Genomic DNA, 24,019 nt, shown 5'->3' with positions numbered 1-24,019 from the left:
GTTCTAGCTGTCCTGGAACTCACTCTGTGGACCAGGCTGGCCTTGAACCCACAAGATCCGCCTGCCTCTGCCTCCCGAGTGCCAGGACTAAAGGCCGCCGCCGCCGCCGCCACCGCCGCCGCCACCACCGCCGCCACCACCCTCATTTCCTATTTCTAACAGGCAAAGAAGCTCCAAGATTACAGTTCTAGGATGAGGGGACCTCTGAGGACATGAGACAGGACACCACAGCAACTAGCAACAGTTCTTGTGACGTTCCCATGACACGGATCCTTTGTTTTTAAGCAGGGACCTAGTGACCCGGCCTCACTGTCTCCCGCTGACCTCCTGATCCCTGGCCACAGCCTACAGAGGTAGTTCAGTCTGCCACAAGGCAATCGTCTGCCGAGTCCCATCGACCGAGTCTGTTGCAGCGCCCAACAGGAAGACTTTTCTGGACCACAGGAAGACAGGGGAGCAGGGAACCTGGATGCAAGAACACATTTGCAGAGGCAGCTGTTCAGACCACAGGTGTCAAGTAGCAGAGAGGAGACTCAGATGACCGAGCCGTGTTTCCAGAGGGCATCTGAGGCAGCAGGGGGTCCTGCTTGCGAGCCATTCACGGAAGTTATGCTCCGCCAGTCAAGGGACTCTTTCCTCACTTCCAGAGACAGGCACTTTACTCTAGGAAAGTACGACCTCCCTCAAGCAGGCTTTGCCCGCAGGTTGCTCCCTTGTGATCAGTGATGGGAGAATCTCTAGGGTGTTTACGTTAGAAAGGCTGACCTTCCCATCTCAGGCATTTGCCTGTCACCTTTGGATTGCCAACATCCTTCCAGCATGTTCATGGGACAACATGGAAACCAAACACAAAAGGAAAACTCTGGACTCGGGGAAAAGCTGGGAGGAAGGAGCCAAGCTTCCTACTAAGAACATGCTGAAGTTGGTAGATAATTTTTCAGGTATTTGGTCCAAGTGCCCGAACTAGACAGAGGGTAATTTATTTCTTCAAAATTCATACCTTAATATTCGCTTTTGTTTTATCCCCTGAATGAATTTCATTCAAAGTCATTTACTTATTGCAATGAAAGATTCAAGCTCAAAGATATTTAATTATGCCCAATCTTGATCCCATTAAGCAGATTAAAAGTCTTAACATATTAGCTGGCCCCTGTACAGCTAGTCCCGTAGATGTGCATGTTCAATTGCACTTCGCAAAAAGCAAGAAATTACATCAGTCTTAAAACAGTATTTATTCAGGATTTGGTTCCATTCTGAGCTTATACTTGGCTTAATTGTACTCAGCAAGGGAATAATATTACAGTGACAGCCACTGAATTCATAAATACATTTCGGTTAGCAAGAAAGGCTGAAAGAGTCAACCAGTGTAAATTATCCTTGGCTACTGATCAATTACTCTTTCAAGGACTTGGGGAATTGTTAAGTCTTCTGGTTCAGCACCAGCAGTGTTCTTCAATGTGGAGCTGAATGAAAGGAAAGCATAGCACACCTCCATGGATGAGCCTCTCATAATATGGAACTCCTTAAAGGAGAGCACAAAAAAAATCTAAGTACTGTGATGTCTGCTGATGATACTTTACTTACCACACAAGGCAGGCAGATACATATCTTGGAAGGAGGTTGTAATTATGAATGATGTATATAATACAATATTTTGATGCATGACCAAGTTTTCCTTGATGTGTTGTGCTGAGACAGATAGTAAAGGTAAAGCCATCTGTGTTTAAAAATATGCAAGAGGTACATCAGGGCCTGTGCATGCATGTATGTGTGTACAGTGTGGTATGCTGGTAAATGTTTAACAACCAAAGCTAGGGAATAAAAGGCCTTGTTGTAGTGCTTGCCAATTTCCGCAATGATGTAAATAGTCCTACCATGGTCACTTTTAAGCTACCAATGTGGATTCACTGAATATAGAGCTGAGGAGAGAAGTATAGGCATAGCATAACATATTATAAAGGATTCCCAGCACACAGATCTCACAGATGCAAATTATTATGAAGGAATAAATTTCGGTAATTTATTTTAGTTGCTGGTAACATCATTTATTTGCTGTTTATATGAATGTTAATAATAACCATGTTTAGGCTCTGGAGCCATAGCTCTTTGGGTAAGAACACTTGATGCTCTTGCAGAAGACCCAGGTTCAGTTCCCATCATTCATATGACAGCTCATAATTGTCTGTGACTCCAGTTCCAGGGGATCTAATGCCCGCTTCTGACCTCCACAGAAACTGCATGCACTTGCTGCATGTACATACATGCAGGCAAAACACTCATATGCATAAAATGAAAAGAAATCTCTAAAACAATAATAACCATGTTTAACTGCTGACTTGTAAATCTTAATATCAGTGTTCAGGAAGCAGAACCAGAACTGATGTGTGTGTGCGTGTGTGTATGTGTGCAAGTGCATGAATAATTCATTGATATAAGAATATCTCCAGGTCAAGGAAAGCATGGATGCTAGAGCCTTTTCCTCTGAGAATAGAAATAAACTCCAGAGCAAATCAGAATGCTCACTAGGTAGAGCAACCCTCACCATGAAATCCAGACCACACCCCAAATCTACGCTATAAATTAGGTGATGAATTAAAAAATTCCTAAGGGTTTGGTGGAAGCAACGTTAATGTCAAGTTGCAAGTGATGAGATGTTCCTATTGCGGCTACAGTGCAGCCGGCGATAACATGTAGACAAGGGCACTATCTCTTCAGAGAATTACTCAAAGACTATTCTTTGCCCTTATAGTCCTTCAGTTTACAGAAAAAACAAAAACAAACAAAAACAAAAAACAAAAATGAAAACAAAAAAAACCAAACTATGTTTATTAATAAAAAAAAAGTCTTCTTGTTTGTGAACCAAAGAGCGAAAAAGGAAGGGTTGCTGCAATCTTCGCCCCCCCACCGAGCCCCCTTTTTGTAGTGCACACTGATTGTCATAGACTCTTCTTTTGCTCTAACGCATTATTTACCTTCTTTGTTTATCAACTGACTCATCAGCTCTTCTGCCAAGGAGTGGGCATAGGACCCAGGCCTGGAAAATGAGACCATCGCCTCCCTCTGGGAATCGGGAAACCAGGGACGCTAAACACGCAGGGTTGGCTCTTCAACAGAAGAACTATGTAACTTGTTTTCCACCCAGAGTGTTAGGACTGGATGTGATTAACAGCGTGGTGACCTGTGCGGTCTGTAGGGCCAGGCCACACCTGAATCCCCAGACTGTGCCCCCCACGCCTGGACTTCTCAGCGCTCGCTCGCTCGGCAGCTCATGGTAACCTTCCGCCATCCTTCTCTTCCTCTTTTCACCTCGGTCTGCGCTGGCTCCCCGCTCCTCCTGTTTCTTCTGTCTTTTGCTGCCTTCCCCTTCCCTCTGTTTTTCCTCCCTCGTCCTTTCTTGTTTTCTCCATTAGGCTAGTTTCTGTCATTTGCAACCAAGGATTCTAACTAATTTTAGAGGCCAAAAATGTGAACTCCCGCCGGGCGGTGGTGGCGCACGCCTTTAATCCCAGCACTTGGGAGGCAGAGGCAGGCGGATCTCTGTGAGTTCGAGGCCAGCCTGGTCTACAGAGTGAGTTCCAGGAAAGGCACAAAGCTACACAGAGAAACCCTGTCTCGAAAAAACCAAAAAAAAAAAAAAAAAATGTGAACTCCCTCCCCCCCTCAAAAGAAATCTGTTGATATCACTGAGGGAGACAGGTGAATGGCTCATTTCTGGAACCCTAGCACTTGGGAAGTTGATGCAGGAAGATTATGAATTTGAGGCCAGCCTGAGCAACGTAGAAAGACTTTTTCTTAACAAACAAACACAAAATCACTGGGAAGAAGCTAAGACATAAAAGGAAAACAAAGAGGGCCAACTTTAAGGAAATGGTGCAGAAGGTGTGGGGAGACCGGCCTAACGGACTCTTGGTGATTAAGGGTACGTCTTTATGATCAGCCCCAAACTCTTTAGAAATGAACGTGTTGCTGGGCGGTGGTGGTGCATGCCTTTAATCCCAGCACTCGGGAGGTAGAGCCAGGCGGATCTCTGTGAGTTCGAGGCCAGCCTGGTCTACAGAGCGAGATCCAGGACAGGCTCCAAAGCTACACAGAGAAACCCTGTCTCGAAAAACCAAAAAAAAAAAAAAAAAAAAAAAAAAAAAGAAAAGAAAAGAAAAAAAAGAAATACACATTTGAAACACTCTACATTTCCCACACAAATCATTTGAAAACAAGTGTTGTTAATTAAAAGGAAACCCAGGAACAGGAGCCATTCGCTCAGTGTCACTAGGAGATGGAACAAGAATGTCTCCAGGTCCCATCCAAATGTCTACCATTACCTGCCATGACTCTGAGTCAGGGCTTCCTTATCTCTATCTTTTTACCGCTAATCAATTTTATTATTTTAATTTTTATACTATAGAAACTATGTTCATATATCATCGTTGTATTATATAAACTATACTTACATCAGTTATCTTTCAGAATGGAAATCGGATCATGCACTGTGAATACTTTCATATGACCCATATCTTTGCCCTTGACTTCCCAGCTTCATCAGTCAACACGCCCATCTTGTACTCCGGCACTCTGTCAAATTTTCATTGGTTTTCCAGACACGAGGGTTTTTCTTTCTCACTGTTGTGCTTCTGCTGAGGCTGTCCCTTCTCCTCCTCCTCCTGTCGGTTTTTTGAGACAAGGTTTCTCTGTGTGGCTCTCTCTGGCCGTCCTGGAACCATGCCATGTAGACCAGGCCAGACTCGAACTCAGAGAACCCAATGCCTCTGCCTCCGGAGTGCTGGGATTAAAGCTGTGTGCCCAGCTTTGAGGCTGTCCCTTCTTTCTGAAATACTCATTTCTCTGTTCTCTGTACAAAAAAAAGTCCAAAGCTTCCATAAAGGAAGTCTGCCTCGAACTCTTCACCCAGGAAGCTTCTCAGCTCCTGACTGCACCCTTAGATCATGTTTACACCATTGCTATTGTTTTAACCAGGGGAAAATGTCTATTAGCTCCTCCTCTGAACCTGCCTCCTCGGGAAAACACAGTTACCTATCACTACGATTGTGTACATTATTTGGTCCATGTTAGGCACAAGGCATATTCTAAATGGATGATGACATGAATGAGTGAGGATAACAGGAATTCTTTAAGCCATTATGAGGCCCTGCATGTTTTGCCTGCATTGTTTTGTGTCATTCCCTCCAGAACCCCACGAGAAAGAGTCTACTAATGCAATTTACCCACAAGGAAATGAAGGCTTGGCTTTTGAGTCACACCCAACAGTCCTACAGGAAACAATGGTACAACCAGTATTTGGCCCAGGGCATTGGTTCCTTCTCTGGTTCTTACACTAAACTGCCTCCCTACACCAAGACTCTCCCACTCCACGTAGTCACTTGTTCTTTATTCTCTCTGGGGTTCGGGGGTTCTACACAGTCAGCTCTTATTCTGGAAGTTATCCAGACATCTAGGAACACTCACCCCACAATCCTGGTTACACTCTCTACTGAGTTTTGAAGGAAGAGCTATCTGACCTCAGCTCAGAGAATCTGTGTGAAGGGGCCAGGGTCTCCATTCCCCAGAACAAAGCCCTTTGGGGGGGATTCATTTCTGTCCTTCCAGGTGGAGCTTTTTGATTTAAAGAGCTCGTCTCTTAATTAGAGCATTTCCCAGCTAAGTAAATAGGAAACCTAAATTCAGCTACGCCTTTGGTTAGCAAGTCATAACTTCCATGTTTCTTCCCAGAATCTTTGTGGGAAAGAGAGGAGGGGAAGAAGGTAAGGAGAAGCCACAGTCTAGGGAACGAGGTGACCCAGTGAGTGCTGACAGGTAGAGGCTGTGCCAACTTCGGCTGCAGACTTATTAAACCCCAACACAGTTACCCCTTCCAGGAGTTAAATATTAACTGGCGGTACTGTTCCTTCCATTGGGCATTAATCAGACCTTGTTCAAATAAGTAATTCTGGGAGTTACCTTCCAGGAAGTCTGCCTGAAGCATGGTAAGGATTTCTGCACATCCTACGAAGCAAAGTCCATGGTTTTCACAAGGGGGAAAAGGACTCTAGAGACTAATGTGAAGATGGAAATGTCTTCAGATTTAATTGGGTGGAACACCACCTAGAGGACCAGAATGAAGCCTGCATAGCAACACAGCCTACCTCCCTGAGGGCACAAGAAGTTGTTGGACTTCTAGTGACTTGACGACTTCTTTTTATGTGTTGTGTGTATGGTTCTGTACTTAAATATCACAGAGAATTGAAGCTTGTAGGCAAGATGGGCTAGACAGACCTTCACCCCCCACCCCCACCCCCCCCACCCCCACCCCCGCCCCGGAGTGACTGAATGAACTGAACTGGGTCTTTAAGAACACTGTGGGTTTTAACATAAGAAAAGGTAAACAGTAGGAGATTGAAGCTAAGGACTCCCTGAGACTGGGAATACAGATGGTTTCAAGTCACCATGGGTGCAGGACTTAGGGGCAGGCTAGATGAATCCCTAATTATTCCAGCTAGTAGACACTCAGTGTGCTCAAACACACTCTCACTGACACCCAGTAAGACAAGAAAGCTATGAGATCAGATGTCACACATGAGCAGAACAGTACGGAAAACTGTGGTCACCAACGTATTTCTGTACTCTTTAAATCCAACCTTTACCTCTGAAGCTTGGTCCTAGAACACAGGAACACCAGGCGCAATAGTCTATGGGTTTTTCAAAGCAATGCTTTCCAGACCAGACAATGCAGACAGTTATAGCCTAGTCTTTGTTCATTAGTTGTACTTAGGAAGATAAAAAAGACTAAGATAAGAGTCACGACCAGGCCTGTCCTGGGAGTGAAGTTTCCTGGATGACCTGACGGTCATCTTCCAGGCATGGCCCATGGCAGTGTTACCTGGGGGCATGGAGCATGGAAATTCCTCCCCATCTGAGTCACCCACTGCAGACTCTTGGATAACTTGCTGAGCCACCCAGGGCTAACATGGGGATGAGGAAACAAGACACCCAGGGCATAGATAATTCCAAGGAATGAAGGAGAGATTAGCGGCAATATCTGCAGGATTACAAGAAGCCACAAACCCCTCTTTTTGGCATGAACATTCTTAACCGGAAAAGTAAATATGCTTAGTTGCTTGCATTCTTACTAAGATCATTTTACAGAGGCCAGTGAGATGTTACTGAAGACGCTAGGATTTTTTTTTTTTCCTTCGAGACAGGGTTTCTCTGTGCAGCTTTGCACCTTTCCTGGGACTCACTTGGTAGCCCAGGCTGGCCTCGAACTCACAGAGATCTGCCAGGCTCTGCCTCCCGAGTGCTGGGATTAAAGGCGTGCGCCCCCATCACCCGGCCGACACTAGGATTTTTAACAGTGACGTACCATCAGGTGACGGTCACCCATGTTCCCACACTTACTGCCTCTGAAGTATAGAAGTGTTTTACAACTTTAATTTTCATGCTGCTGAACAAGAGATTCAGCTTATGATTCTTAATTAAGTATGTATGCATTAATTTTCTCGGTAGGAGTATGGACACCTACCTCCTTTGTCCAACTGACTAGAAGAAGAGATGGCTCTGTTGGAGCCCAGAATCTTCCCCGAGACTGACGTGCCAGAGACAACCAGCAGTGCTTCTAGACAGTAAGAGAGGTCCAGGCACACCTCCATCAGTGCTCTGACGGGACACACAGGCATGTATGAGTCCCCCCAGCCCTCATGAGCAGACAGGAGGGCTCTCTGGAAGACTGTTGGCAGAAATGGACCTGAGATTTAAAAAAAAGGATTGGTATTTCCAAGAGCAACACTGCTTAAGAAGTCTGCAGTCCCTCTGTGTTCCCCTGTGGCTTGTTGTTTTATTTTTTAGATATTTGTCATTTGTTTATATGTGTGCCAGTGTGTGTACATGTACTTTGGAATGTGCTGTGCATGATGTATATGTGGTGGTCGGAGGACATCTTCTGGAGTTGGCCCTCACCTTCCACCTGGTTGTGAGTCTCTCTGGCTGTTTCTGCCACCAGGCTCCATGCACTAGGCTACCCGGCCCAGGAGCCCAGGATGTCCTATAATTCACAGTGGTCCTCTTATCACTGGGCATACTGCGTGCTGGGATTACAAGCCTACACCATCACACCCATCTTACGGTCTTCCATTATGTCTGCCCTAAGGCAGGTACAGAGGTCTCCAGAGAGTTGTGAAACTTTGTTTTGGGATATTTGATCGCACGGTGACACTCCAAGACTATTAATAAAGTTTACCTTGAATCAGGGGGCAGAGCCAGCAACTAGCTGACTGGAATTAGCCATAGAGACGCCAGTGATTTGGAGAGAGAAGACGCACAGGAAGGAAAGGTTGGGGATATGTTTGGCACTTCTTTTTGGTTTGGGGATAATGAATAAAGCGACATGCCTCTTGCTGGATCTCCAGCCAAAAAGCAAGGTCAGTTGGTTGCTGGCTCCGCCCCCTGGTTCAAGGTGAACTTTATTAACAGTCTCAGAGTGTCATAGTGTGGTCAAATATCCCACAACAAAGCTTTGATAACATTTTATTTAAGTGTGTGTGTGTGTGTGTGTGTGTGTGGTCAAGAAAACACCCTGAGGGTGCGAGCTGTCCCTTCCACCGCGCGGATCAAGCACCTTAACTCACTGATCTACCTGTTCGGCCCATTGATAACATATACACACAACAAAGAAGGAATTTTATGTCTCCGTTGTATCTAACAATAAAAATTGGGGAATATATTTCAGATGATAGCTTCATCTCCCTGGTTATTACTTTTATTGGAAGTAATGGCCAAGATTAGATTGAACATAGTTTAAAAGCCGAAATGAATTTGTGTTTTAACCTCAGATCCTTGGAAAAACAGAGACAGGGAAGGGCGAAGCCCTGGGGGAGGTCGGCTATGTTTGTAAGGTCCGGGGCTGAGATAGGGAAGGAGGGAGGAGCCCAAAGGCCGGTGATTTGTTCCAAACCTCCCCAGGGAAAAGGAGGAAGAAGATCACCACCATGCTGCAAGTAGATTGGCCTCGTGGTGGCAGGTCAAGGGCTCCTCACCTGTTCAATAATTCATTTTCGTGGATTCTACGGTGGACACCGTTTGCTGTCGCGGCTTTAGCCGTCTCTCTGTGTGTAGGATGTGTGGGCGTGTCTGCATCTGCGCATGCGCACATGGGGTGGACGCTGGAGGCTCGTCATCAGACGTCTCTGCTGCTTTCACCGTTTCTTTCTCCTTAATTAAGTCATTTATTTATTAAAATGGGTGTGTACACTTACGTGCTAAGGCATATATGCGGAGGCCAGAGAAGAACTCTGTGAATCAGCTCTCTCCGTCCACCTTTTTGTGGGTCCTGGGGATCACACTCGGGCCACCAGACTTGTCCCTTTGAGTACTGTTACTTGCTGAGCCGTCTCGCTAATCTTCCTGTTTGTTTTTAGAGACAGGGTTTCTCTGTGTAGCCTTGGCTGTCCTGGGACTCACTCTGTAGACCAGGGTAGCTTCGAACTCAGAGAGATCCTCCTGCCTCCGCCTCCCAAGTGCTGGGATCAAAGGTAGGCGCCACCACACTCTCACTTTATGCCTGTGTCTTGTGTTCACATCCCAAGAGGACACAGCTCTGACTGACTCAGCTAGTTTCTCTTCTTTCCCTTTATCTGGTAAGCTGACTGTCTGGTCTGTGTGGCGGGGCCTCTCTTTGCCCCATCGACTCTCACATGCCCCAGAACACGTAGAGTGAGAAGCAGACCTCAGGCCTCACCTAGCTGGATGGGACAGTGATTTCCCGAGACAGAGAAGGTGTAGGGTTCCCATTGCGGCGCCATCAGGCCCTGGGAAGCCAAGTCATTTTCTTCTGGTTCCTCAGCTGCTATCCAGAGTCACTGAGAGAGCAGACCTGCAGCTGAGCACCTGAGTCCTCAGGTTTCTCCCTGCAACGCCTTCTAGAAGGCACCAATGTCAGGCTACTCCTCCACCTTGTATCCCGGCATGGCTATGGACAGATTCTATCCATGCAGGAACTTTCCCAAACAGTCCCATGGAGAGTGAGTGAGCTTTCATGTGGCAAGTAACATGTTTAAAGGGAGTTTTGTTTTTTTTTCCCCATCTGCTTAATTTGGCTGCCTTAGTGTTCTGAATGAAGGTTGGGCAGTTGTATAAGAATGCAGAGAAGATGAGTTCAGAAATCTGGGTGATTACATCCGGACTTACCGCTTATGGTTACAAATGCAGAGACATCTGTGATTTGTCAGCCTCAGACTGAAGTAGGCACGGAGCAGCACCTGCCTGGTCAAACTCTTTCAGCTTTGGGCCATCTGGGTGTGGGTTTTGCTGACACCACATAAATTTCATCTCTGTGTAAAGCGGTCCCCCTGTGAGGAACAAACACTCACTCGAATAGAGACCAGGAAACCACATAAAATGTGGGCTCCAGCTTCTGCCAGTGAGATGAGGGGCAAGCAGAAACAGAGTCCAGGACAGAAAAAAACTCATCCTAATGGGCTTCCCAGGAAACGGGGCTGCTACCTGGATAACGAACTGAGGGGCTGGTCCATCCAGCCGTGGAGGGCATCACCCTCACACCCCAATCCCCCGTGTGACAGGCTGCATTAAGACATCTCAGATGTCAAGAACCAAGCTGTTGGAATGGCAAGCCCCATTTCTTGGTTCAGGGATACCCCCGGGGTTTCGTTTAGTTTTTGTATGGAAGCAGGAAGCTAGGAGGGAGGGAGAGAAATGAGTGTGCACAAGTCACTGGGAGAAAGAGAGATGGGAAGCTGGAATTGGGGGTGCAGAGGCTTGGAGCAAGTGTCCAGAGGTTTCCCAAAGCCACAGGCATGAGGGTCATGTCACAGTGCTGGGGGACTCAGGTGATAAAACAAGTCCACGATACCGTTCCCTAAGAGGGAACAAAGTCAAGGTACAAAGCTGTCCATAATCAACTCAATTATGAAACTAGTGCCTCAGGTCCACCTTTTTTTTTTTTTTTTGTGGCAACATAAAAGTCATAAAGATCTATCAGGCTAGGAAGGACAATCAGACAAACTGTGTGCTCTTTCAGTCACCTGAATATATATAGTCATGCATGCCCATAAATGTATCTGCTCTCTTGGCACCATCTAGAATATTCCAGACATACTGATCTTTTTTCCATGCATGATCAAGCTGTGATGTCCCATATATCATATATATATATATGTATATATATATGTATATATGTATATATGTGTATACACACACACACACACACACACTTTGTTTTCTGCCTGGAATAATGCATGAATGCATGTCCTTGTCTTTTCCATCTAGACAACTCTTACTTGTCCCCTCAAGCCTCAGGTAACATATTTTCTCTTTCTGGGGAGCCTCTTCTAATGGTCCTTTCACTTCTCTGATCAAGGCCTCTCTCACATCATTTGCAGGTAGCAGATTCGGCTAGCCATTCCTTAGGATCCACTCTCCCTTTCTTTTTTTTTTTTGGTTTTTCGAGACAGGGTTTCTCTGTGTAGCTTTGCGCCTTTCCTGGAACTCACTTGGTAGTCCAGGCTGGCCTCGAACTCACAGAGATCCGCCTGGCTCTGCCTCCCAAGTGCTGGGATTAAAGGCGTGCGCCACCACCGCCACTCTCCCTTTCTTACACATGATAAAGAGTCATCTAAACACATGGCCACCCAGCCGGAGACCGACTCTCCCAGTCCCACCCCCTCACTCCCAGCCTGCATTTATGTGTGGGGAATTCGAGTCCCCGTGATTTGTGCCCTTCCAGGCCTTCCTGCACCACCCGTCTGTGCTCAGGCCCTTCCAGTAAACAGACGTGTGAGCATAATAATACCACGAGCCAGTTTTGACTATTTTACCAGGGAGCTGTTACAAGGTAACATAGGATCTGTGTTAGTTTTCCATGACTGTCACAAAAGACTTGAAAACTTCGACTTACCTACAAAGAAGAAAGCTTTCTTCTAGCTCGTGGCTTAAGTCTATAGCTGACTGACTCCATTGTGGAACTCTCTGTGACAGTCATATTTGAAGAAAAAAAGACTTAAGGAGGCCATGAAGCGATACACAAGGACTTGAAAGACAGCCTGCACAGAGGAAGCGGCGGCGGCGCCAAGTCTTAGGATGGGGCGCTCCTTCAAAGGGTTGAGGAGTAGCAAGGACACCCATGTGGTTGGATCTGGCTACTTACCACCTGAAGGTAGCAGAAAAGGTTCCTAGACATTGGATTTGCCAAAAAAAAACTAAATAAATAAATAAAAAAAAGAAAATATAGCGCCGGGCGGTGGTGGCACACACCTTTAATCCCAGCACTTGGGAGGCAGAGGCAGGCGGATCTCTGTGAGTTCGAGGCCAGCCTGGTCTACATAGTGAGTTCCAGGAAAGACGCAAAACTACACAGAGAAACCCTGTCTCGAAAAACCAAAAAAAAAAAAAAAAAAAAAAAAAAAAAAAAAAGAAAGAAAGAAAGAAAAGAAAATATAGCTAATGCCCAAATAAGTTTGACCTCTGGGGTCTGTACATCCTGGCCACTCAATAAATGCTCTAGCAACAGGTTCCTGTGGCTGTCCATAAAGATATGAAACCCTCGCTGTGAAGGTGACATCTGGCATCCTTGCCTGAGCACCTCTGTGAACGGCAAGTGCACTGTGGAGCACGAAGGATCTCAGAGCTTTCACCTAAGGACAGCCTCTGGCTCCTGCCTGCACTCCTGCCCAGTGTGAGAGAGCCAGCATCGAGGGTTGGTCAACTGAGTCCAGCAGGGTTTTCCAGCATAGTCCTAACACACGTTCCTGCTTCTTCCAGGGCAAGGACGAGGGTGGTGCGGGGTGGGAGAAAGAGGCCACAATTGGGACCATTCCTCCTGACTCTCTGAGTGTATCAGCCACACATGTCTTCACTTAATCTGAAGCTCGTATGTGTCTCTGCCCTACCCTCATCTCCACCCCATTCCTCTCTCTTTTCAAAGGAAGACCATAGCTGTATATTCATTCTTGCTGTTTTAGTGGACTGGGAATCAGAGGAGAAAACGTCTCAACCAATGAAAAAAAATTAAGAGCTTCTGAACAGACTGTCTTCAAACAGCCTCTTGAGACCTATTAAGTGATTAGGAGGAAGGAAATGTGGGTTGGAAGGTGGGGTTGATGCAGCACACCCCCACCCTACCCGCCTTTTTATAGGTTCTAGAGGAGCCGCTTGGATACTGACAGTCAAATGCACCTTTCAAGCTAACGCTATAAAAACATCATCAAGACTGGTGGGTCCCAGATGTGACCGGTGTAGGAATGTGGGGAAGGGTGTGCTCCTTTTCTGGATCCTGACCTGTGTACCAGCTGCTGTTGGAGAATCTTCAGCCCTGTGCCAGTGAGTCTCCAGGCTCTGCGCCCAGAACCAGCCTCTCCATTCCCAAAGGGACTCGGCCTTGATGCTGGTGATGTATTAGCCTAATAAATGGTCATTTTATTTGTTCTGTCAAATAGCCATAGTTCAGATTTTTATTCATCGTGTACCATAGACACTATGAGATTCTGAACGCCAGGAACTTAATTGGATTACAGGAAACCGTGACAAGAGCCAAAGCTTTGTGCTAGTACATTGCAGTGAGTTTTCCTAGGATCTTATCTAAATAGGAAAGCCGAGGCCTTCTCCTCTGCTCCATCTCAGAGAGAGGGTCAAGCAAGCAACACCATGTGGTCAGAGACCCTTCCTGATGCAAGTCCTCACAAGGCCTTCCAGAGTCTCCCCACCCCAGGTCTTTTTCATGGGAAAGGAAGGACGGGACCTCACACGTGGTAGGCAAGTGCTCTACCACTGAGTCACAGCCACAGCCCCTCAGTTTAATTTTAAAGAAAGAGCAAGCATGTCATAAATATGACCGATGTGGGTTAAGCATACCTGTCAAGCTGAAGAACATTGTATCATCCCCATCTGAACCCATCAGGAGAGGGCCACCAGTGGTGTGTGTGTGTCTGTGTAAGCCTGTGTATATGTGTGCATTACATACAGAGACACATAGATGCAGATCTAAACAGATGGCAGTGTGTACATGGCCTTTTTAAAAGGCAATAACAAAAACATCATGGTACACTTGCTTTCTAGTCCAGAATAAGATGGCCTCGGAGTGAAGAAGAGATGTGGTTAAGACCTATTCAGATGGAAATGGCCACGCCCTTAGCTTACCTTTAGCCGCCTTGCCTGCAAACACCTCTCCAACACACCGCTGCTTAGAAGAGGAAGGAACACTCCTTTTACAAAATGGTTTGTGTTCACATCAGTCTGTGTTATTCAGAGCAAACTGTCTTCTGCTAGCGGAGGTGAGTTAGCTGCAGGGCCTTTCAAGCTATCATTAAACCGGGAAGTAATCCAGTCTTGACGTCTACAAATCATACATTTAGTAGTCTCACAAATCTGGTAAAGTTCATGATGACATCTAGACATAAACCACAGACATTATTACGGGAATCACCAATCACCAATGAACTCAATGAAACAGACGCCAGTTTGGCTTCTGCTTGGTGAACGGCCATTTCATGGTCCATTTCGAGTCTTCTTTGCATATTCCAGTTGTTCGCTGGCCAGGCTGTTCACACCTCTTCCTGGTTCCCTTGCTGCTGGAGGTGGATTGCTGGCATCAGGCACGAAGAGGAATCCATCTTCTCTGTAAATATCTAGGAGCAGAGACCTGGGTCAGGCAGGGGGTCTTTCTCATAAGGATGGGAAACTGCATTCACCACAGGTGCTCAGGATGTCTATCCTGGGTCTCAAGCATATGTCCCACTCCTTAGCCACTCTGTCTCTGGTAAGTGTCCACTGCTCATTCGAGGCTCACAGCTCTGTCAGAGAGAATGTTGAGGGCAGAGGCTTTTTCATCTCTATTAAAGTTCTAATCCACAAACGCCATCAAACCCATCATACATCATCAGATGCAGAGGACTCGAGGCTATCAGGTCAAAACAGAACCCATCGGACTGGGTGCCGGGGTGGTCACCCTCTCCCTCACTGTAAATCCAAGTACCCAGAAAAAAAAAAGCCACACCTGTCTTAAAGACTCTAGGAGGCCAAATGCCTACTGTGATTATAGAGAGTTAGAATGTTGCCGACCAAATTATCTAGAGCTATTTTTAGTTCCTTTGAAAGCCTTTCATTGCTCACTCCTGCACATCTGCCCTAACCTCCTGTTCTCAGCAGAACACTGCCTTCCACCAATCCAAAAGTCAAGCCTGTCATCAGATAACATCTGAAACCTACGTCAGCGTTTACATGTGGTCTCCACAAACGTATTTCATATTGGATAAATGCTTCGATTTATGACTTTCTTTGTTCTGTAACTAATAAACTGTCTGTAACCACTTCTATGGTGGAATACGTCTTTTGAGATAACCTGTGATTTCCCCCTGTTCCCTTGAGGTCCACACACCCACACTTGAACTCGCAGCCTATGATACCGTGGGGGCTGGGACACAAGGTTCGCTCAACTCCACAAGGGCCTAATGTTCTTGTGGTCTGTCCTCTTCATCACAGTCGCAGCTACTCCTGCCTGGCTTACCTCAGCTCGGGACTGCTGCAGGAGGTGGGTGGGGGTTACGGATCTTCCCCAATGGATCTTCTTTCATCTCTGTGAGCTGAAGAGCTGCTGGACCAGGGTCAAACCACAGTGCTCGCCCATTTGAAACTGTGCAGAGAATCTGAGCGATGCTGCTAAGTCACCACTCCAGCAGCTCAGACAGAACAGATGGAGTCTCAAGCCTGCATTCATGCAGGAAGTCCCGGCGAGCTCTACAGCCATAAGAGTCCCCACATCACACAGCTAACCAGGTGCTTCCTTGCATGCACACTCGGGCCCCACAGCAAAGCATACAGAGCCGAGCATCCCTGGATCCTCAGAAGCTAGAGGGGAGCCTGAAGGGGTGGCCCCAGGCCAACTGCTCTTCATTTTATCTCAGGTGTGGAACTTGTCCTGCATCCATATCGTTTCTTCCCATGACGTTCAGGGCAGCGTTTGAACCTGCAGACACTTTCTGGTTTGTAATTACGTACTGGTTGTTCTTTTCAGTTTCTTGATCTCTACAAGTTCGATAGGCATGCCTCCTGGGTCTTCCTTGTAACTCCCTGGTAACCAGTGCAAACTAGGTGTCAGCTGACATCACCCTGTCCTTCAAAATTTAAACGAAGTTGGCTGGAGCCTTGTTGGTACACATTCCACGGGAAGTCAGCTGGCCTGGGGTTTGTAGTCCCCTTATTCTACGGTCCTCCTCTGATGGCTTGGGACTCACACATAAACCATCTCCACAGCTGCTCTCTCAGCTGGGGCTCATGTCAATCAGGCCCTGTCTTTAGCCTTAAAGAGATTGTTCAGATCACTGGAGAGGTGGTATGGCAGATTTTGCTGAGTGGGCTCTACCTGGCTTTCTTCTGAGGGGGCAGGGGCTGACCTGGAGCTGCTGTACCAGGATCCAGCCAGGAAGCATGCAGCTAATGAGTCAATAATCTTCTTCAACTACGTCTCCATCATCTTCTCTCTCCCCACCGCCTGAGCTAAGAGTTGAATGTCAGGCCTAGTCTATAACTTCCCTCTGAGATCTGCTCTTCATGGTACCCACCACACCAGCTCACTGTGTCCAGGGGTAGGGGTGAGTGGGGAGGTGTAACAAGTACTCAAGTCACTAGAATGGACAGATATCCCTTTCTGTCCTTGAAAGCCCTTCAGTAACCACAACAGAACCTACCTTTGGTCTCCTTTGCCCACGTGCTCCTCATGAGTACCCGCAGAACCACAGGACAGAGGACTTCCCAACACAACAGACTGTCTTCACCTTTTTAGTGCCTATATGCATATGTTTATATAAACATGTACGCTCATAAACGTCTTCACAAATACAAGACCGTGTGTTGTAAATAACTCTAGTTTTCTTAATATTTTGAGTATTTTTCTGTAACGTTGTCGTTTTTTTTTTTTTTATACAGGGTTTCTCTGTAACCACCCTGGCTGTCCTGGAACTTGCTCTGTAGACCAGGCTGGCCTCCAACTCACAGAGATCTGCCTGCCTCTGCCTCCTGAGTGCTGGGATGAGTTGTCCAGGCTTGGAACTATTATTCTACCCCAGGGATAGAGTAGAGGGGCATACCTTGAAGAGGACATCTCCAACAGTGCTCCTCAAGATGCTAATGGCAGGATATGGAAGAGATGAAGTGCTGGGGGGAGGGGGCGGTCACTGTGTGCTAATCAAACACGTCCCCTCTGCTCTGTCCCCACCGCTCAGGCACAAGTCTGGATGCCATTCGAACTCTGCAAAGCACCTTCAAGGCCATCCACACCAGTTCTCTCACAGTCTCCTGTCACGAGAGGAAGGCCCCAAATGGCCTCCACAAAAGACGGCAATATCCATGCTTTATCTGAGAAGCTGTGCAAGGAAGGGACTCAGTGCTGGACTAGACAGGCTGAGAATGGAGAGAGTACTAGACACCTGTGGCTGATGACAACATCCCGGCCACGCATCTCTGCCGCCTCGCACTGTTAGGAAGGCCTGTTTGCGGTTGTTCAGCATGCCACTGGACAGTCAGGGGATGGGTATTTTTGTCCTGATTGTCATCTCCAGGTTTAGTAGACACCTCTAAGGTCATTTAGGTTGGTGAGACGTGTCAGGACTTCTAAGACAGTGTTCTAGGGGGGTCACAGGTGCGGGAGTCATGTCCGGGACAGGGCAGACAGACACCTGCCTTATCTGCCAGGGTGTGATGTTAGCCTTGTGCTATGAATAGTTATGTTTCAAGGATGAATCTGACCTAAGTCTGTCTGAATGTTATCAATGAGGTCAAACTTGACACTAAATTTTCCTTCCATGGAACTGAAAAGTCTTAGTCCCTTGAACAAAGTCGGTATACTAAGCTTCAAACTAGAACTCAGAACAAGGTTGTTTTTCTTTTGTTTTGTTTTATCCAGGCAACCTGCAAGAGGACCACCCAATGAAAAGTAGCAACCGCTGTTGCTTGCCAATTCTTCACAACTATCACTCACCCACCCACCCCACCCCCGGGCAGGAAAGAAGCTTGTAAAACTCAAGAAGTAAATAAAACTCAAAAGGCCCAGAAAGTAACTGAAACTTACAAGACTCAGGAAGCACAAGCCACTCCCCAAGGTTACGTAAGCAGTGGCAATGGATAGGGAAGGGGAGACCAACTGGCTACCTGTGCAGAGAGCTCCTGGGGTACAGTCTTCATGAATCATTGAGACACTGAGACAATTCTCCTGCCTCTAATGAGGCTCAGCTTGTCTTGTCCTCTCTACAAATGAAGTAAGACTCAGCTTGTCTTGTCCTCTCTACAAATGAAGTGAGTGAGCTAACAGCCAAGGGCATACAGATGAGGAAAGCTTTATTAACTAAGGCTTAGCCACTTTAAATGGGAAAAACAGATCACCATGTGGGAGGGACAGCTTGCATGGGATGGTGACATTTGAACTCTTGGTAGCTGGAGAACGCCAGCCAAGAACTGCCACAAGTATTTCAGTTCCTGCAGGTTTCTGGAGTAGTGAGTAGGTCTTAGAAGCTAGAAAGAGCTGCAGGAATGAATTCCTTTCTGTAGTCAAAGCTGGAGTCTTGAAGGCTGAGACAGGAATGCGTCCCCTTGTCTGTAGTTCTGGAAGCATCTGCTGGAGCAGATAGAGCCTGAAGGAGGCCCCTGCCTGAGCTCCTGCCTCAGGCACAGCGAGCCTCTGGCAGTCTGTCTCCCAGTGAGTCTTGAAGACAGCCTTCTCTTCCTTCTCTAACAAGTGATCCCGTGAATCTGTCTGTCCAGAGCTGGCACACTCTTTCTTTTCCAAAAAATAATATTTTTATTATTTTATGTGAATGAGTGCTTTGCCTGCATGTGTGTCTGTGTACCAGGTGTGTGCCTCATGCCCCGGAATGTCAGTTCTGAAACTGTAGTTACAAATAGTTTCGATCCGTCAGGCGGGTGCTCAGAATCAAACCCAGGTCCTCAGGAAGAGTGGTCATTGCTCTTTGAATAAAAAAAAAAAAGAAAGAAAAAAGAAAAGGAGGACATGACTGTTCCTAAGGGATTAAGGTTTTTATTATAGATATAAGGGAGAATACAAGCAGAGGCAGAGACATCTGGGAGAGTCCAGAGTAAACACAACCAGCAGACTGAGCCTGGCCATGTGAGGAGCTGGGGGAAGGGAGAGGCGAGAGCCAGGAGCCAAGAGGCCAGGAGTAAGCCAGAAGCCAAAGGGCAAGAGGTCCAAAGGGCTGGCATGGCCAAAAGGGCTGGCATAGCCAAAAGGGCTGCTTTATGCAGGGAAGAATAGCTGGGGAAGGTAACCCAGCCCAGTCCCTGTGCTGAGAAGTTTAGGGTAGGGACAGGGTATGCCAGCTGGGAAGACCCTGCAACAAGTAGTTACCGAGGGATGCTGGGAGAACCTGGCAGCCAGGTCCACCTCAGCCATGTGTCCTGAGTTTGAGACATAACGCTCTTAACCATTGAGCCACCTCTCCAGCCCCTGGCACGCTCCAAGTAGACCCTGATTGGCTGAATGTGTGTGCACGCTAACGAGGTGTGAAATGGGAGTTATCAGAGAAGGCTCCCAAGGGGAAGAAGAAGGCTGAGCTGGATAAAAGCAGTCCTAATCAGACCAGCCAGCAGTCTGCCTCCTGCTGATGGCAGGAAAGCAGGCATTCAGTTGTCCAAAGGTGCCACAGCGCAATTTGCACCCAGGACTGTCTGTCAGCTTCCGGTTGCTATGGTGCTGTTTAGCTCACCGGCACACCCAGGGCTGCTGTCTACTGCTCTTATGGCTGGCTCTAATAGGTGTGGATCATAGGTAGGGCTGGTTTTACTTTGACTGTCCCTTCGGGCTGCACTTGATCTCTGTCCCCACTGGATTCAGGGTTTTTCATGTCCATTTCCATGCAGGTGGTGGTCTTTGGGGTTTTGCTCCCTGTTGCTGCTTCCCCTACAGCTAGGGTCATCCAGTTGACCATGGGGGTGGGCTGTCAGACCCAGCCCACCACTGCTCCTTGCCCTGGGGTCTTGAGCTCCCCATTGTCCTAAAGCTCTGGTTTGGGGGTCACCTTGTAAACCAGTCATCAGCACCCATGCTGGGGTGCACCTTTGGTGGGCAGTTGCTTTCATGCTGCCCACGTTCTTCGCCCATAGTCTTGTAAGTAACCCCAATAAACTCCCTGGCTCGTTAAGCTAGACCTGAGAGGGACTGCTTCTTTGACCTGACATTGGCAATATCAGGGTGAACAGAAGTTTGTTGGCCCCTCCCCAGGAAATCACACAGCCATTAATACCTTTATCAGTTTATTCTCAGATGAATGGAGCTTGCCTCTTCCAGAATCTTACTCTTTAGATGGCTATAATATTTAAGGTCAAATAGTTTCAAGAAACTTTAGGGATATATTGCTACTATCAAACAGAAAACAGCCAAGTTTAATGGATTTCAATAATTTGGCCCCTTCTCAAAATGGAGCTCTAGTTGCTTCCTGGTTTCCTTCAATTAGCAATGTCACACAAGGTCAGCAGGCACAAAGGGTCACTTTCAACCACCATATGACACAATCTTATCTGGACTAACAACTACAGAGGGAGAGACCAGAGGCCAGAACAGGGAGCCTCAGCAAAGGACCTTGCTTGTGTATCAGCTCCGCCAAGTGCTCTTAAAAGCACAGGAGTGCATATAAGAACTGCTGGAGCACTTGCACTTGGAGGGACCGGTCTGGCAGATCCAAAGCTGCAGGACCTCCATGACACAGGACAACGGGATATCCAAGAGGAGTAGCAGTGGGGGTCCAGTATTGATAATGTAAAGGAAGCCAGAGGTCGCAACCACACCAATGACTCATTGCAATGAGCATCTGCAAGTAAAGATATACAGGATGTAGGGACTAAAGGGCATACTGTGTGACTCATTGTGACACACTGTGACAGCTTCCTCGGTGAGATGGTTTTTGTTGTTGTCTTTATTTTATTTTGGAGGGGAGGTTGTAAGGGCAGAGGGTAGTAACGAAGGGACAGGGAGATGAGGGGGACTGGGGTGCATGTCCTGACAGGGCATGAACTCATCTCTCCCTCTCCCTGCTCCATGTCACCTCCCTCCGATGCTCCATCGAAGTCAAGATCATCCTGGCACATCTTTCTGGGGAGGTAATTTTCCTGACAGCCACAGGACAAAGGCAACAGCCTGGGGAAAGAAGACGACTGAGTTCTTCCAGAAAGGACTTTGCCATTGTGCCTCAGAGGCTGCATCAAGCAATAGGGATTCAACAGTGACTAAGGACGTCAGTGGCTTCCTGACCACAGAGGGCTCAAGGGCGGCTCACAAATTCTGGTGGAAGAGCCACGAGAGAGGCACCTGTTTAAGTAGCCAGAGGAGAGCTGGGCGTGGTGGCACACACCTTTAATCCCAGCACTCGGGAAGAAGAGGCAGGCAGATTTCTGTGAGTTTGAGGCCAGCCTGGGCTACAGAGTGAGATACAGGACAGGCTCCAAAACTACACACAGAGAGAAACCCTGCTGTGGGATGGTCTGTATGTCAAATGTGTTGCTGATTGGTCAATGAATAAATCACTGATTGGCAGTGGCCAGGCAGGAAGTATAGGCGGGACTAAGAGAGAGGAGAATGGAGAGAACAGGAAGCTGGGTGAGGGAGACACTGCGAGCTGCCATCAGGACAAGGAAGATGTAAAGTACCGGTAAGCCACAAGCCACGTGGCAAGGTATAGATTAATAGAAATGGATTAATTTAAGCTGTAAGAACAGTTAGCAAGAAGCCTGCCACGGCCATACAGTTTGTAACCAGTATAAGTCTCTGTGTTTATTTGGTTGGGTCTGATGGCTGTGGGACTGGCAGGTGTCAGAGATTTGTCCTGACTGTGGGCAAGGCAGGAAAACTCCAGCTACAAAACCCTGTCTCGAAAAACCAATAAATAAATAAATAAATAAATAAAATGAACAAATAAACAAACAGAATTAAATAAAGTGGCCAGAGGAATAAAAATTCTTGCAGGAAAAAGAGAGAAAGGGAGTGTTTGAGGGCTGCCAGGATGTCTGGGTGAGGAAACAGTGCCAAGCTGGGGTGGGCACAGGGATGGATGGGGGATCAAGGCTCATGAGGGTAGAGGAGGGTTCTGATTCCTGGAAACAGAATCCACCAATTTCACTTGAGAGATTTGTTCAACCCAGCTTTCCTCTTGGCAGCTCCTCACAAGTAAAGTTATGTGACAGACAGACAGACAGACACACACACATTTACACATGCTCACGGTTACACACACACATACACATAGACACATTCACAGACATATACACATGCTCACAGACACATACACACACACTCACAGACACACATATGCACACACAGAGACATACTTGTAAACATACACAACACACAGATGCATACATTCTCAGACACACTTACATACTCACAGACACACATGTTTACACTCATACATACACACAGACATTCACAGACACACATACAGGCACACTCAGACATATATACTCACACACAGACACATAACACACCCACACTTACACACCCACAGATGCACACACAGAGACATAATCTCTCATATACACTCATGCCCTCATAGACACACACACACACATACACACACACACACACACACACACACACACACACACACACACACACACACTATGGTAATTCTCCTATGTGTCCTGATTCCCTCATTACTACCCAACGCACACATGCTTCATGTTCATGTACCTGTTAAATTCCATGGTAACCTAGGATCCCTGCTAATGGTGGTGGGGCTTCTGGTTTCCCAAGAGCTTTCTTTGTCCTGCACCTGACTTCACTCAGTCACAAAACAACAAGGTTTAAAAGTCCCTGAGGAGCTCCCTTCTAACTGCAGCTGAAACCACAGTTTCTAGCATGGATACTGCCTAGTCCAAAGGCAAGTGCTCCTCTCCCGGGCCAGGTTTCTTGGTCTCTCGTCTAATGGGTCTGGCCAAGCTCTCAGGCTCAGCATGCCAGGTTTTGCCAACAGGCCTCACAATGTCTAACAGAGAGGCTGCCAAACTCAGGCCCAGCCCTGACTCATTACCCACAGGCAGGGCTCTCCCATGACACCCTGGCTGGCCTCGCCGTCACCTCTCTTTGTGGGAGCACTGAACATCTTGGCTATCATGCACCCAAGTCACAGGTCCTGCCTTGTTTGGTAGATAAGCCTGGTCGAGTTCCAAACCCTACCGCTAAGACAGGAGGCTTCCCAATTCTGCACAGAGTACAAGCTGTCTTAACATCAGCACTCTGGGCCTGGGGTGGTTCACACCTGAGAGTCATGCACAGAGTCACAGGACGAGGAAGTGTGGTCACCAGAGCCCGAGCACTGGGCTTCTCTCTCCAGTACGATGTCCTCACGTTTCCCTGCCAGTTGATTCCTCTGTTTTCCTTTGTGCCCTAATCATCTCAGTTCTCCATGTCCTGCAAAGCCTCCTTCCTGAAGGACCCTGAAGCACCTGGAAAAGTCACTTATGGCTGCTCGGAAGGTCTAGGTCAGTGTGAGGTCCACATCAGAAATGCTGAATGCTTGCTAAAGACAAGGCTGGGTGTGGAGGTGGGAGGAGCTCATGAACTCTGACCCTGAGCTGAGGAGCTAGTGACAGTTGATTGCTGGGGACAGTCAGTTTCTTAAGGGCATGGTCTCTGGTAGGTTGACCAAGCTCAGTGGATGGCCCTGATGAATGTCTATATGGACAGTACAATCTGGACTCGGTGGGTGCGGTAGTTTGAATAAAAATGGCTTCCATAGGCTCATATCGACTGGCACTATTAGGAGATATGGTCTTTTTGGAGTGGGTGTGGCTTTATTGAAGGAAGTGTGTTACTGGGGGTGGGCTTTGAGGTTTCAGAAGCTCAAGCCAGGTCCAGTGTCTCTCTCTCTCTCCCTGCCAATATAGAAGTAGAACGCTTGGCTCCTTCTCCAGCACCATGTCTGTCTGCACATGGCCATGCTTCCTGCCATGATAATGGACTAAACCTCTGAAACTCTGAGCTAGCCCCAATTAAATATTTTCCTTTATAAAAGTTACCATG

General features: G+C 47.3%; 1 long non-coding RNA gene across 1 annotated transcript in view; it reads left to right on the top strand.

Annotated features, from left to right (window-relative positions):
• The window catches only part of LOC128100600 (uncharacterized), a 47,217-nt gene extending 45,189 nt beyond the window's left edge, over window positions 1–2,028 (top strand). Inside the window, exon 4 of the long non-coding RNA XR_008214837.1 lies at window positions 163–2,028. This is a non-coding gene — a long non-coding RNA (uncharacterized LOC128100600). The remainder of the gene's footprint in view (window positions 1–162) is intronic.
• Window positions 2,029–24,019: the final 21,991 nt, after the last annotated feature.

This window comes from Peromyscus californicus, unplaced genomic scaffold (assembly GCF_007827085.1).
Source record: "Peromyscus californicus insignis strain IS unplaced genomic scaffold, ASM782708v3 Scaffold_7__1_contigs__length_154581171, whole genome shotgun sequence".
In the NCBI taxonomy this organism is placed as follows: domain Eukaryota; kingdom Metazoa; phylum Chordata; class Mammalia; order Rodentia; family Cricetidae; genus Peromyscus; species Peromyscus californicus.
The sequence above is the reverse complement of the archived record's forward strand: the minus strand, read 5'-3'. Positions and strand labels throughout refer to the sequence as shown.